Source organism: Panulirus ornatus, chromosome 34, assembly GCF_036320965.1.
Source record: "Panulirus ornatus isolate Po-2019 chromosome 34, ASM3632096v1, whole genome shotgun sequence".
Classification (NCBI taxonomy): domain Eukaryota; kingdom Metazoa; phylum Arthropoda; class Malacostraca; order Decapoda; family Palinuridae; genus Panulirus; species Panulirus ornatus.
The window spans coordinates 3,052,098-3,066,279 of NC_092257.1; the positions used below are offsets into that span (position 1 = coordinate 3,052,098).

General features: G+C 44.8%; 1 long non-coding RNA gene across 1 annotated transcript in view; it reads right to left on the reverse strand.

The window, feature by feature from the left end:
• LOC139759778 (uncharacterized) overlaps positions 1–14,182 on the reverse strand; it is a 57,535-nt gene that overhangs the window by 22,207 nt on the left and 21,146 nt on the right. Inside the window, exon 2 of the long non-coding RNA XR_011715144.1 lies at positions 2,242–2,340. This is a non-coding gene — a long non-coding RNA (uncharacterized lncRNA). The remainder of the gene's footprint in view (positions 1–2,241; positions 2,341–14,182) is intronic.

The following is a 14,182-nucleotide window of genomic DNA, read 5'->3' on the forward strand; positions in this document are numbered from 1 at the left end:
GAGTGGGACGAGGAGGAGAAGGAGAGGGAGCAGTGCCTCCGAAAGTATCCAGATACACTTGTGTGATGATGATCAACTCACATTGGAGAGACATGAGCAAGGACAATGGTTCTGGAGATCATACGAAACAAATAGAAGACAGTATGATGTTTAATCTCTGTCACACATATGTCACTCCCTTGGAAAGTGACCTCTACTGACTTCCTGCAGGAAAATATAGTAAAGATTAATTGTCTCAAATAAGAAAGATGGAATGGGAGAAGTGAGGACTATGAATTTTGTTTCAAGATAAAAACAGGTTGTAGAATCGCTTGAACCAGGACCATAAACACGACCTATGTGGGCAGTGCACCTTGCTATATACCCATGGGCAGTGCACCTTGCTATATACCCATGGGCCCATCTTCTGCAGCTGGTGAACTGATTAGAATGCACCGTGTGTGTGTGTGTGTGTGTGTGTGTGTGTGTGTGTGTGTGTGTGTTGGCGCACGGTGGGGTGGGTCGGCAGGAAATACAGCAGGCGAACACACACACACACACTCTCTCTCGTGAAAGACCGACTTCTTATGAAACACTGAGCGTCTGTACCTACCTGGAGGAGGAGTTGATGCAATCAGCGAGGAGAAGCCAAGAATTTCAAGAGAGATGTTGTGAGAGGTTGTGATGTTTTAGAGCCGTCTTGCGACGGACTCTCACCACGAGCGACCACCAAGGCATAAAGGACAAAGACGGTGATGGCTTTTGGGTATTTTGCTTTTTACGAACATATAGAAGAGGAAGCCTTTCCCTGGCTGTATCAAGACTAAGGTTATATCTAGAGGAGAGTATACCTATTTTTTTTTTTTTGATGGATTGAGACTATCTTAGGCATTTCACCGAAATTATCTTAATGAAATCGACGCTGCGTTTAAAGATAATGTCAAACCCTTGGCGAGAAACGAACTGCGAACAACCACAAGTTGGTGAGTCACCACGTAACACTGAGAGTTTGATAGAAATTGGGTTATTTTCAAGCAAATACTCAATGAACGATGTTTTACGAGGGCTGTATGAATAGATATGAATAAACTAAACTCTGCAAAACTAGGATTAAATATATATATATATATATATATATATATATATATATATATATATATATATATATATATATATATATCGCTCAGGCTGATCGCCATGTTAACTCAACAAGGAGTTCCTGTCACTCCTCCTGAAAATGTTTACATTAATAGTTAACCATCTATCCAACTTTGTGGAGAGGTTTGGGGCTGCATGTTATTCTATGGCAGTGATTGGTAGCGAGGTGTTCCAAGTTTACAATCCTTCAGAAAATGTTTGATTCGCGAAGCTGCATCGGTGCAAAACTGCAGATCTGAAGTGAAGGGTTTTTCTTGGTAAACTGAGCACGACGGTACGACTCTTGAGCACGACGGTACGACCCTTGAGCACGATGGCACGACCCTTGAGCGAGACGCTACGACCCTTGAGAACAACAATGTGGCCTTCGGATCACTTGGCTTGACCTTTGACCTGACCCTTAGATGACAGATCCGACGCACACAAAGGACAAGATACACACACAAAAAAGAATGGATAAACGGACGGATGCATGAACAAACTAATAACAATCAAATAAACAAACATATGCACAAATACAGAAAATCACAAACAACTGGACGCAGAAAAAAATCAAGCGAGAGTTGGCAATATTCCCTCTTAACTAGAGTCCTTTCTGTGAAGCTTCGATTTGATTTGATTCCGAATCGGGAATTCAATTCGATTCCAGTCATTATTCCAGTCAACAACTTCACAATATCTTACCATATGGCGTCGCACGAGACGAACATAGAACCATTTCCACGAAAAATTTCAATATTTTGTCATTCTTTCTTTAAAAGGATAAAATCACGGCATTTTTGTAGAAGGTAACTGAGGAAAGATATCATAAACATTGACAGATCTCTGGCGAAACACTACGTCACTCAGGCCTGTGTCTGCAGAGTCGCTTCGGTTCGCGACTAGATTACTTATGGATGATTCGAGACGTGATTTGGTTCGTGACTCGATTATCTATGGATGATTCGAGACGTAATTTGGTTCGTGACTCGATTATCTATGGATGATTCGAAACATGATTCGGCTAGAAATATGAGTGATTCGCAGGGCCCTACTCTGAGCTCTAACCAACTTCGTGACCTTGAGGTATATGTGGCAATATACAAACAAACAATCAAGCCTTACCTTCATCCACACAAACGAACCCTTTTGCTTGTTTCCGTTCGTCGAGACAGTTGGCCTCGTCTTTGGCTTCGTAGCATTACCGATGTTTCCCTCCATCCTCTGAAAATAGAAAAAAGATCAGCTTGGGTCCGTTGCCTACGCCAGAGAATGAATAATCACACAATTTTATCGGCCTGCCAGTAATGATTAATACTTTTGGGCTAAAGGAACGATAAGAGTAAATACTACTGTACTCCTCTCACGAACGCATCATCTGAGTTTCTTTTTTTTTCACTCGTTATAACAGCCTTTTTGGCGAACTATATCAGCTCATTTTTTTTCCAATATTCTTTTATCTATAATTAAATTTTACCCTAGGATTTGATACTCAAGGCACAGCTATTTCAGTCGTGTCATTTCATAGCTAAAATGACAAATCAATGTCTCCCTCCATCATCACACAAGGTCCAAAACAATGGTAGGGACTTTCACTGGTTAAGAATTCGTCAAGAAACATAAGTTTTCTGTCTGGCTTGTGGGAACTGAAAACTGAGACACTGTAGTCCAGTGGGTCTCTTGGATCTTAAATCTTTGGAATTTCAACGATTCCAAAAACCTGAGATACAGACCAACAAACCCTTGCAAAATTCTTGACAGAAAGACCACGTATTTGATGATATCTTAAACACTGACAAACCTCACTGTTTTTCAACTCACAATTGAAAATGTCGACTTTAGACGTACAAGACTTCACTTCCCATGTTGACGCGTAGACTGTTGGCCGAAGAATGGATGTTTATAAGAAAATATTGAGAAAGAAGTGCAACTGTGTCCCTCTTTCCTGTGATACCATAAAGTGGAACATTCTTTGCTTTGGCCGCCAATCAATAGATGGCGTTGGCTACGGACACTGTCGTACCCATTCGATCATTTATAGGAGTGTTGCCAGAGCGTCGAATCAATCCAGGACCATAAGGCGCTCGTTGCACACAGGGTGAAGCTCCCTTTAAACCTTAGTTCACAAAATATAGAAACGTTGACAGAGGGAACTGATTTGTTATTTATTCTTTCCCGCAAAAGTTTTCTCCTTCGGATTTACATTCATACGAAAAGATGCAAACTTAGTTTTAGATCTAGTCCGACCAATATTTTGCATTTCAGTTCGTATTTTGATATAACCTAAAACATCATACAGCGTCACTCGAGGGTCTGTAGTTCTCTCGATTGTTTATAACCTTTACACAGAAGCCAGATCAGAACCCAGAGTCGCCTATTCGAAACGATCCGAATCGGAATTCGAACCTCTGTTCGGACATGGTCCACAGATGTTTTTGATTTTTTTTGATGATTTAGGCGTGTATAAACCAACATCGTTGCGTCGAAAATTATAGTATCCTCTTAAGCGAAATTATTTACGGTATTATAAATAAATAACCGAGAAATACAACGACGCTTCGTAGATATATCATCTTTAGTGCCAACTTAACAGCAGTCCCAGGTAACATCTATGATTATAAGTCTTACCCCATATATATATATATATATATATATATATATATATATATATATATATATATATATATATATTTATATATATATTGAAATAGCTGCCAAACAATACCGTGTTATATGATAAAATATTCCATAGAGATGATATAGCTTCAGCCTCACCCTGGGTCTACATTATTAATTTCATTGACACTGATATCAGTCTGGCATTTAATTGGGGATAATATTTTCAAACTCTGTCCAACAGCCGCCAGAACTAATGATTTCCTGCAAATTGGAACGAATAGACTGAACATACAACACCTCGCTGACCTCCACATGCACAGTCACCAGTTATATTTCAATGCCTAAAGCGAATAAAGTTTTAATCAAATATATATCAGTGTATTATTAGACAAATACATAATGAAATGATATGTGTACGCGTTATATATATATATATATATATATATATATATATATATATATATATATATATATATATATATATATATATATGTGTGTGTGTGTGTGTGTGTGTGTGTGTGTGTGTGTGTGTGTGTGTGTGTGTGTGTGTGTGTGTGTGGGCATGCTTTTTGCCAAAGTCTGTATGTCTGTGTCTCTCTCTCTATATATATTTTTGTCTCTGTTTATCTCCTGTCTCTCTTCGTATTTCCATCTCTCTCATCTCTCTCCCTCCCTCCACCGCTGCAGCATCAGCTGTGCCAGGCAGGATTAAGCTCAATGCGGGACAAAAACCCTCTGGATCTCAAACCTCCCCAGCGTTACGACCAGAGCCGGAGTGTAGGCTGTCGAGGGCCACTCTTTGGCTCGCCAGATTCACCTGCTTCACCTTCCATAGTCATTAGCTAAGTATGCTCCTAGGATTTTGTTTACAGCATTCTTATTTGTCTCTCTCTCTCACCTAAGTTCAGGATTTCTCCTATCCCTTCTTCCACCATCCGCTGTTCCTCTATCTACCTCTTCCCTTCCACCTTCAATCTTCAGCTTTAGAGTGGGGTATGTTGCTCCAGGTGTCGGAAGAGGCGTGAGGTTCCCCGTTCACAACAGACTGGTCTAATGTGATGTAGTGTGGGGGTCGACGACGGGTCTGCTGCATGTGTTGTGTTCTTGTGGTTCACACACACACATACACACACACACACACAGTTTGAACATCATTCCCTGTGATTTTATTTTGGGGCACCCCAGACAGAGTGAGTGGCCTGATGGTAGGCTGGTGAGTGACGTAGTGCAGGCTGAGGAGTGACGTAGTGCAGGCTGAGGAGTGACCTGTGGCTAGACTAGGGTATAGTGACCTAGGTTTAGGTCAGCCTATGAAGGATTACTGTCGTGGTGTCTCCCCAGCTGTTCTGGTGTTTCCCTCAGCTGTCGTGGTGTCTCCCCAGCTGTTCTGGTGTCTCCCCCAGCTGTCGTGGTGTCTCCCCAGCTGTTCTGGTGTCTCCCCCAGCTGTCGTGCTTTCTCCCCCAGCTGTCGTGGTGTCTCCCCAGCTGTGCTGGTGTCTCCCCCAGCTGTCGTGGTGTCTCCCCAGCTGTTCTGGTGTCTCCCCCAGCTGTCGTGGTGTCTTCCCCCAGCTATCGTGGTGTCTTCCCCCAGCTATCGTGGTGTCTTCCCCCAGCTGTCGTGGTGTCTCCCCCAGCTGTCGTGGTGTCTCCCCCAGCTGTCGTGGTGTCTCCCTCAGCTGTCGTGGTGTCTCCCCAGCTGTGCTGGTGTCTCCCCCAGCTGTCGTGGTGTCTCCCCAGCTGTTCTGGTGTCTCCCCCAGCTGTCGTGGTTTCTCCCCCAGCTGTCGTGGTGTCTCCCCAGCTGTTCTGGTGTCTCCCCCAGCTGTCGTGGTGTCTCCCCCAGCTGTTCTGGTGTCTCCCCCAGCTGTCGTGGTTTCTCCCCCAGCTGTCGTGGTGTCTCCCCAGCTGTGCTGGTGTCTCCCCCAGCTGTCGTGGTGTCTCCCCCAGCTGTCGTGGTGTCTCCCCCAGCTGTCGTGGTGTCTCCCCAGCTATCGTGGTGTCTCCCCAGCTGGTGTATACACTTTTGTCGTCGGCTGGAGGGGGCGTCAGAGTGAGGCATGGACACAAAACGTGTTTTGTTTGTGAATTTGTCGAAGAAAAAAAATGTTTTTGTTGTTATGAATGACATTAGCTTTCTCTCTCTCTCTCTCTCTCTCTCTCTCTCTCTCTCTCTCTCTCTCTCTCTCTCTCTCTCTCTCTCTCTCTCTCGTGTACAATTTTGAGACGACCTTCCGTTTCTTTAGTCCTCCAGACATGAGTGCCATTTCATGAACATTTTTTTTTTTTTTGGTCAGTTCCTCACGTCTCGCGCACGCAACAAAGCTGAATCATCACTACCTCTCTCCTCAGGTCTGGAAAAAGTTGAGAAGAGAGGAAGGGTATCCAACCCTCGTATAGGAAGCCTCGTCGCGACATCCATCCACCTAGCCAGGCAGAGAGAGAGAGAGAGAGAGAGTAGCAAAACTCGCCCCCCCCCAAAAAAAGAGGATTTTTCGATGCCGTGTTCCTATTTCCTTTATTCAAGCTGATATCAGCAAAGCTTTCTATTCACGGGACGCGGTGGGTAACGCAATAGGAAAAAAAAAATAGAAAAAAGAAGCAAAACGCTAAACTTTCTCCATCATGACCAAGCGTCTCACTGATGGCTTTAAGTTGGATTGTTCCCAAGTTTTCCCAGGGAAGGTGACGTCTTCGTCCAGCTCGGCCCAGCGACGATACATTCACTAGGGTCGCTGAGCATGACCGAGTGTCGCCCGGGACGCTGTGCACTTTGCGATTGCGTGAAATCCAAAGTTGGTTTTCTCGCTGATGTGGTTCAGTGAATGGATGAATAACGAAGAATGAATGTATATACTGGTGTATAGATGTGGATAGATGAATTAATGAATAACGAGTTAAACACAGACGCTGATAAGTTAATTTGATGAATGGCGAAGCAGAGGTGAAGATATGGGTGATGATAACAGACACGAGTGAATACATCAAATGAAAAACAAAGGTAGATAAACTGAAACATATGTAATGAAATGCCAAACAGTCAATTGAATACAGTCACACATTAGAATGGATTGCAATTTATTAAGCAGCAGATATAGGTAGACTCTGAGATGTAGATAAATCAATAGATGAAATGTGTAAACACAGGAAGACATCCTTAAGAATATAAAGCAAAAGACACCACCCACCCACCCACCCACCCACACACACACACACACACACACACACACACACACACACACACACACATATCCCGCTTACGAGACACCGAAGCTCAGAGTTAGAACTTCGAAGAATCCTGGCGGGTCGAAGTCTTTGTGGAGAGTCGAGATAAGCAGATGGGTGTGGGGTACAACACGGGAGAGCAGGTGGCCCGGCCAGGGAGGCGGAGGAGAGGGAAGAAGATATTGGAAGGAGCGGTTCTGGGAGGCATTACGTATGCAGGTAAAAAGAACCAAGGCATCGAGCGCTGGGCATGGCCATTGGTTGGGTGGACCTCGGAAAAAAACTGTTTTCTTACGAAGTGAAATGTTGGGATGGAGAAGGGGCGCAGAGTGGGTAGAGGGACTAGGACCTTACGATGGCTGATACAAGGAAGGAAGGAAGGTGAAGAGGATAGTAAAGGTGAGCATCAAGTTGATTTTAATCTGGACAAGATATGAAAAGGATCAGACACAGCTGGTAGTTCCATGGAGTGGGACAGTTGTAGAAGGGAAGAGTTAGACGATTTGAGGTGATGGTCTGTTGCTCTTTCCCTTGGAGAGAGAGAGGTACGGGGTGTAGGCTGGGGCCATATTTAGGGTGCAGACGTGTGTAGGGTGGTGATGTAAGTAGGCTGGGGACGTATGTAGGGTAGGGACGTGTGTAAGGTGGTGACGTATGTAGGCTAGGGGCGTGTGTAGGGTATGGACATGTGTAGAATGGGGACTTATGCAAGATGGGGACGTGTGTAGGATGGGGACGTGTGTAGTCTGGGGACGTGTCAATCCTGGGGACGTGCGTGGTCTGGGGACGTGGAGGCACGACCACACGTGTTGAGGGGGTCGTGCTATCAGTCGACCTCCTTTAAGTTCTGGAAAACTGTGTTCGATAGCTCTCTAGGTGATGATGATCCATCGACCCCCACACGGCCACAGCTGCACACAGCCAGGGGTGCACACAGCCAGGGGTGGACACAGCCAGGGGTGGACACAACCAAAGGTGTACACAGCCAGGGGTACACACAGCCAGGGGTGGACACAGCCAGTGGACACAACCAAAGGTGTACACAGCTAGAGGTGTACAAACCAAAGGTGTACATAGCCAGAATACACAGTCAGAGGTATGAATATAACCACTCATCTACATAGCCAGGGGTGTACACAACCAGGGGTGTACACAGCCATGGGTGCACGTTGTCAGTGGTGTACACAGACAGGCGTACACTGCTCCCCCAATCATACACCAATTCCCCTCTTCGCCTCCCATGGCTGGGAAGGGGAGGGAGGGGGAGGAGGGGAGTTTCTGATGGTCTGTTGAACATCTCTTTCAGGCAGTTAGATGAACAGGAACCTGTTGTAGTATTTCATATATATATATATATATATATATATATATATATATATATATATATATATATATATATATATATATATTGTTTATGGTGTTCGTTTACGTGTTTGTTTGTAAGTGTCCGTGTTCGTGTACATCCACAGGTCTATATGTAACTGCGACCCGGATGATATACAACCTCGCGATAGACAAATTCTCCCACTTATCTATCGACTATACTTTCTCTGAGCTCGGTCGAAGAGGGACGCGTGATGAAGGGTTAAAGATTTCCTTAACCCTAACGTACAAGAACAACAAAATCCTTTATATCCTCCTTACACATCAAAATGGCGTCTTATAAATCCCATTCCTTCCCTCTTTTTTTTTGAGTGGGATTTACCTGGGATAAATCTCCCTGATTAGGATTACTTCCACATGAGCCATGTTGACGTTATCATGTGTTCAGCTGCAGCGATAAGGAAGGAGAGGCAACTGGCGAGTGTGGTCAGGTCAGGTCGAGCTGGGAAGGGAGGTCGTCGCTAGAAAAATGTCCCCCCCTTCTAACCCCCCCCACTCATCCTCCAACCCCCCCCCACTCATCCTCCAACCCCCCCCCCCCCACCTTTCCCATCTACAAATGGCTGACGTGAAAACATTTCGGACGTGTGTGTGTGTGTGTGTGTGTGTGTGTGTGTGTGTGTTGATGACTTAGACAGCTGTCGACGGCTCGTGAAATGCCCTGTGCGAGGTAGGACAGGCCTGGCGGCTCTGGGGTGGGACGGGATTGGGGACTGGGGACTGGGCTGGTACGGTACTGGGGTAGGATGGGACTGGGGACTTGGGACTGGGGTGGGACTTAGGTCTGGGGTTGATATAGGACTGGGGTTTGGGATGGGTCGGGACTGGGGAATGGGATTGTGTCCTGGGATGGGAGAGAACTGGGGTTCTGGGGGTTCAGGGAGGAAAGCTTGCGCAAAGGAAAGTCAGAATTCTAGAACCTGAACCCTGAAGTCTGTATGCTGAAGCCTGAACCCTGAAGTTTCTATGCTGAAGCCTGAAGTCTGTATGCTGAAGCCTGAACCCTGAAGTTTCTATGCTGAAGCCTGAAGTCTGTATGCTGAAGCCTGAAGTCTGTATGCTGAAGCCTGAAGTCTGTATGCTGAACCCTGAACTCTTAACCTGAAGATATTTAGATCTATTGACATGTTGCTCTTGGCATTTCCTTTCTATAGTTTTCCCATCTTTCCCTCACGCCCTTCCACGTCTTCTAATTCTAACCATAATACGACTGAAATATGGTCTAAATATTTCTATTATCAATTTTTCTATATCTAACCCCCACCCACTACGCCTCTGCAGTGTAAGGTATGTTTGCATTTGTTTAAATATTCATTGCTGCCAGCGAGTCTATTTTCTCTAAGTTAGCAAAACTATATCTTTCCAGAAGCAAGGGTTTTACAGCCGGGCTGGAACTACCCGAAACATTTAGCCAGACGTCTGGTGCAATAGTAGGGTGACTGTACGACCCTCAAGCACGACTGTACGACCCTCAAGCACGACGGTACGACCCTTGAGCACGGCGGTGCGAACCTTCGGTACGACCATGCGACCCTTGAGTAGGACAGCTTCCCTATCAAGCCATCATATCGAAGGGTCGTGCCGTCGTGCTCAAGGGTCGTGCCGTCGTGCTCATGGGTCGTACCGTCGTGATCAAGGGTCGTGCCGTCGTGTTCAAGGGTCGTGCCGTCGTGCTCAAAGGGTTGATCAAATGAGTTACTGTAACACCAATTGCTTCATGCCTCTACTGAAACACTCAACCACTGTTTCAGGTCATCACTGACGAACTACACCCACACCCAGAAGACGAAAGCTATGGAAAGCTAAAGGAAGACGAAAGCTACGGAAAGCTAATGAAAAAAAAGGAGAAAAAAGGATTTAATGGTATTTACAAATGTTTTCTAAATAGGCCGAGCACTCGCTCAAAAATACATAGAAGAAAAAATATGCGTAGGTTGTTTTCGTGCCAAGAAATCATCATTTAATTATAAATCTAGAAATCATTAGCATCAACTCGATAATGATTATCTTTACTGTGTTAAAGTTAGACTGACCCATCTCCTATCTCAGGGTGTCATTGCCCCCAACTGCTGTTGTCATATACATGACAACTTGTTTGAAAATTGTCACAGGGAAATGTATCACAACCTCTGACTCTAATGGAAATGTCCATCAAATGCTAAGTTGATATACATTACACGAACACATACGTACATGGGAGCGAGAAATTATGTAGATAGGCAAGGACGTGAATATGTGAATAGATGAAGAGGATAATAGATAGATGATTATATTACATATATTACGATGATCTTTGACTATATTATATCTGAATGAGCCATGGACTCCGGAGGGCCAGACATCTTTCATAACAACAACACAAGACAAACACATCTCAGAACAAACTCTGGCTGAGTATTGTGCTGAGAACCTTTCATATCCGCACTTCAAGCTGATCAAACCCCCTCCCTCCCTCCCACTTCCCATGGTCGAGAAATACTCCATCTGGCCCAACCAAACTTAAAGTCAAGGACTCGAAACAACTTAGCCGAGACTTAAGTGACTTCAAACAACTTCAAGGGGTGGGGAGGGTGGAGGTTGTTTGTTTGGGAGTCTTAGAGAGCCCCCCTCCACCTCTCTCTCTCTCTCTCTCTCTCTCTCTCTCTCTCTCTCTCTCTCTCTCTCTCTCTCTCTCTCTCTCCAGTCCAGGAGGAACCGTGTGATAAGTTCAGCACTTAATGAACTTTACCCCTAATCTCCATCTTGATTGCGCACACACACACACACACACACACACACACACACAGCCACGAACATTACATGAAAGCAAAAACATAAATCTTAGGGAAGCAAAGATAATTCGTCTTCCACGTTTTCAGTACTACTTTTAAGGTGAATTAATGAAAATGGGAAGTCACTCGCTGGAATGTGCTTCTGTAAGCTGGGTCAGACCATCCCAGTGATACAGGTAAGCCTTTCGAATGGGACATGTCTACTATCCCAACCCCTCTGGCTGTGTGACGCATATATTACGACATTTTCACATCAAAAGAGTCGGTCTTGGGCCTCAGAGACCAAGCGGCTTTGAGTGTGTTTCCCATCAGTGCTCAATCATTGCTTCGATTCCCGAAGCAGCTGGTGTTTGGTGTCCCGTCTCACGGGCGGTGTGGAGCTCGCAGGGGTTAGTAGATGATGACCACCGACTGTGGTATCAAACAGACGTTCCGAAATATTAGCCTCATTCTCTTCCCTTAATTGACGTGTCGTTATGAAGTCATTTATCATTCATTTACAAATACCGAACATATGGTGGTTTTCCCGAAGCCTTCACATGTCTGTTGACATCCACGGGGAGTGTGGGGGGTTGTGTGAACGAGTCTCAAGCGTGGTTCGAACCCTCGACTGAAGCGCTCCGAAGCGTCACTCATGTCCATGTAGTAAATATACGACTCACTACATCCCCACGCACACACTCTAGGGGAATCTCATCCCCTTGTGGGAGATTGCTGATCTTACACCTGGCTAGACGCGACCTGCGGTGTCTTATAAGACGAAGGACCGTCTCACACCTTTGTATTGACTGGCTCGGTGAGATATGGCAACGCCCTCGCTTACAAACTCGACTTTGCTTCCATAAACTCGAAATTTGGGGTTGCAGAAATTATCAGAGATACACAATGACCTATGATGGGGTTATTGGTCTATGATGGGGTTATTGGCTTAGCGACAGAGGATGTGAAGTCTGGAAGTTGACAACGTAATGAGACAAAATCCAAATTCCGAGAATCTGGAGCGCTGTTGGATGGCTGTACAGGGTCAGTCAGTCGACGGAACTTGACGGGGGATCACAAAGCTCCTGGTGAAACCCACAGGTTTTAAAAGTTCCCAGCGAGTTGACGGGGAGGTTCAACATAAAGACATTGATGTGTCATTTACAATAAATCTTCCCCAGTTTCTTTTTTTTTTTGACACTTTCACTGGGCGTCTCTGTGCCGAGGACCTCGGCTTACGAGACCTCGAGACGCATGTAGATTCGTCTCCATTGTGTAAAGGTTGTTGGAACTTCAGAAACCTCATCAGGAAAGATTGGAGAAACCCCTTTCATGCACAGTTCATAATCACAGGAAGGCCCCGCTCTAGCGCAGAGAGATTAAAAGCCAGAGTGTATCATCAGGCTCGATGCACAAAGGCTCCGGTAAATGAGAGAGAGAGAGAGAGAGAGAGAGAGAGAGAGAGAGAGAGAGAGAGAGAGAGAGAGAGAGAGAGAGAGAGAGAGAGAGAGAGAACGTCTTACGGAAGACTTACAAACCCCAGCAATGATATACCCAGCTGAGGGAACGAAGGATTCTTCCCTTCATCTCCCAAGTTCCTTTAATCCGTCAGACAGAAATAGAAATCTAGGACTCGTCCCCAACTGAGCCTCTCCTGTCCTCTGCGACATTACCAAGAACGAGAAGATCACTGCTTAACGAGGAGGTCCTGGTGCAGAGATATGTTTCCGTACATCTCTTTAGTTAGAAATCTCTGGGAGATTCCCTGTTTCTGTATTAATGCTTATATATATATATATATATATATATATATATATATATATATATATATATATATATATATAGCGCTCACAGACGGCCCAGGAAACTGATCACACCTGTTTTATTCATACGAGTTTGTGTTGACGTCATGATGCCATTAACATTAATCCAGATCCACGAACACCAAAGCCAGGAATCTGGATTGAATCCAGTAATGGCGTCAAGAGCTTGCTGCTCCATCAAGAAAGACTCGTTCATCTTATCATTATGGTTCCTCCTATAACAACATAGCCTTACGCCCTGTCATTTCCACTTACCGCCCACTAATTTTCGCTTCGCCGCTCTATAATCATCTGAGCGTCGTCCTATAATATAGATTTTCCCGGTCTATAATTTGTTCGGCTACTGGCCTGTAATCAGAGCCTCCCGCGCTCTTGCACTCGCTCACTCATTGCCCTGTTACTCCGAGTGCGTCTGTGAGTGGAAAGTGTTAGAATTGAGAGTTTTTATCAATTTTTATATAATTTCTTCGAAAAGTATCTAGGTACACTGTGTTTTCACCTCTCAAACAATATTTCCATGCCCCAAACAGCGTTCTTTTTTGTGCTTTTAGTGTTTCCGCGCCTTGAAGCAGTGTTTTTATGCTTCCAAACAGTGTTTCCATGTCTCCACACAGCTGTTTCCGTGTCTCCAAGCTCTGTCTGACGTCGATTTTGAACAAGACGCACAGAACTTTTCTGTTTTCCCCCAACCACTTCACATACCCTGGTTCAGCTCATTGACAGCACGTCGCTCCCTGTATACCACATCACTAATTCGTTCCATCTCATATATATATATATATATATATATATATATATATATATATATATATATATATATATATATATATATATATATATGTGTGTGTGTGTGTGTGCGCGCGCGCGCGTGTGTGTGTATAATGATAATGATATGATAAAACTCGGTGTACAGCTTACCATCGAAAAAAAAAAATTAGGTCGTGGAAGAGGATGGAAATGGAGGAGACTGTTGAGAGCCGAGCCAGCAGGAGACGGAGGAGATTTAATATTATAGTGGGGAGGCCAGAGAGAGCCGCGTGGCGCGTTCGAGCCCCTGGATAATTGATAATTTCCCTCTTTTCGCGTCAGGAGGAAGGGGGTAAAAAAGTAGGAGGGGGGGGGCTCTTAAACATGATTATTTCCCGAATACCATTTTGTTCAAGGGGATTATTTTCACGTGAGTTCTTTATCCTTATCGAATGTTCATCGTAATATTAGTTAAGTGGATGTTGTAGGATACAAATCTCGATCATCAGCACTAGGCGAGGGTA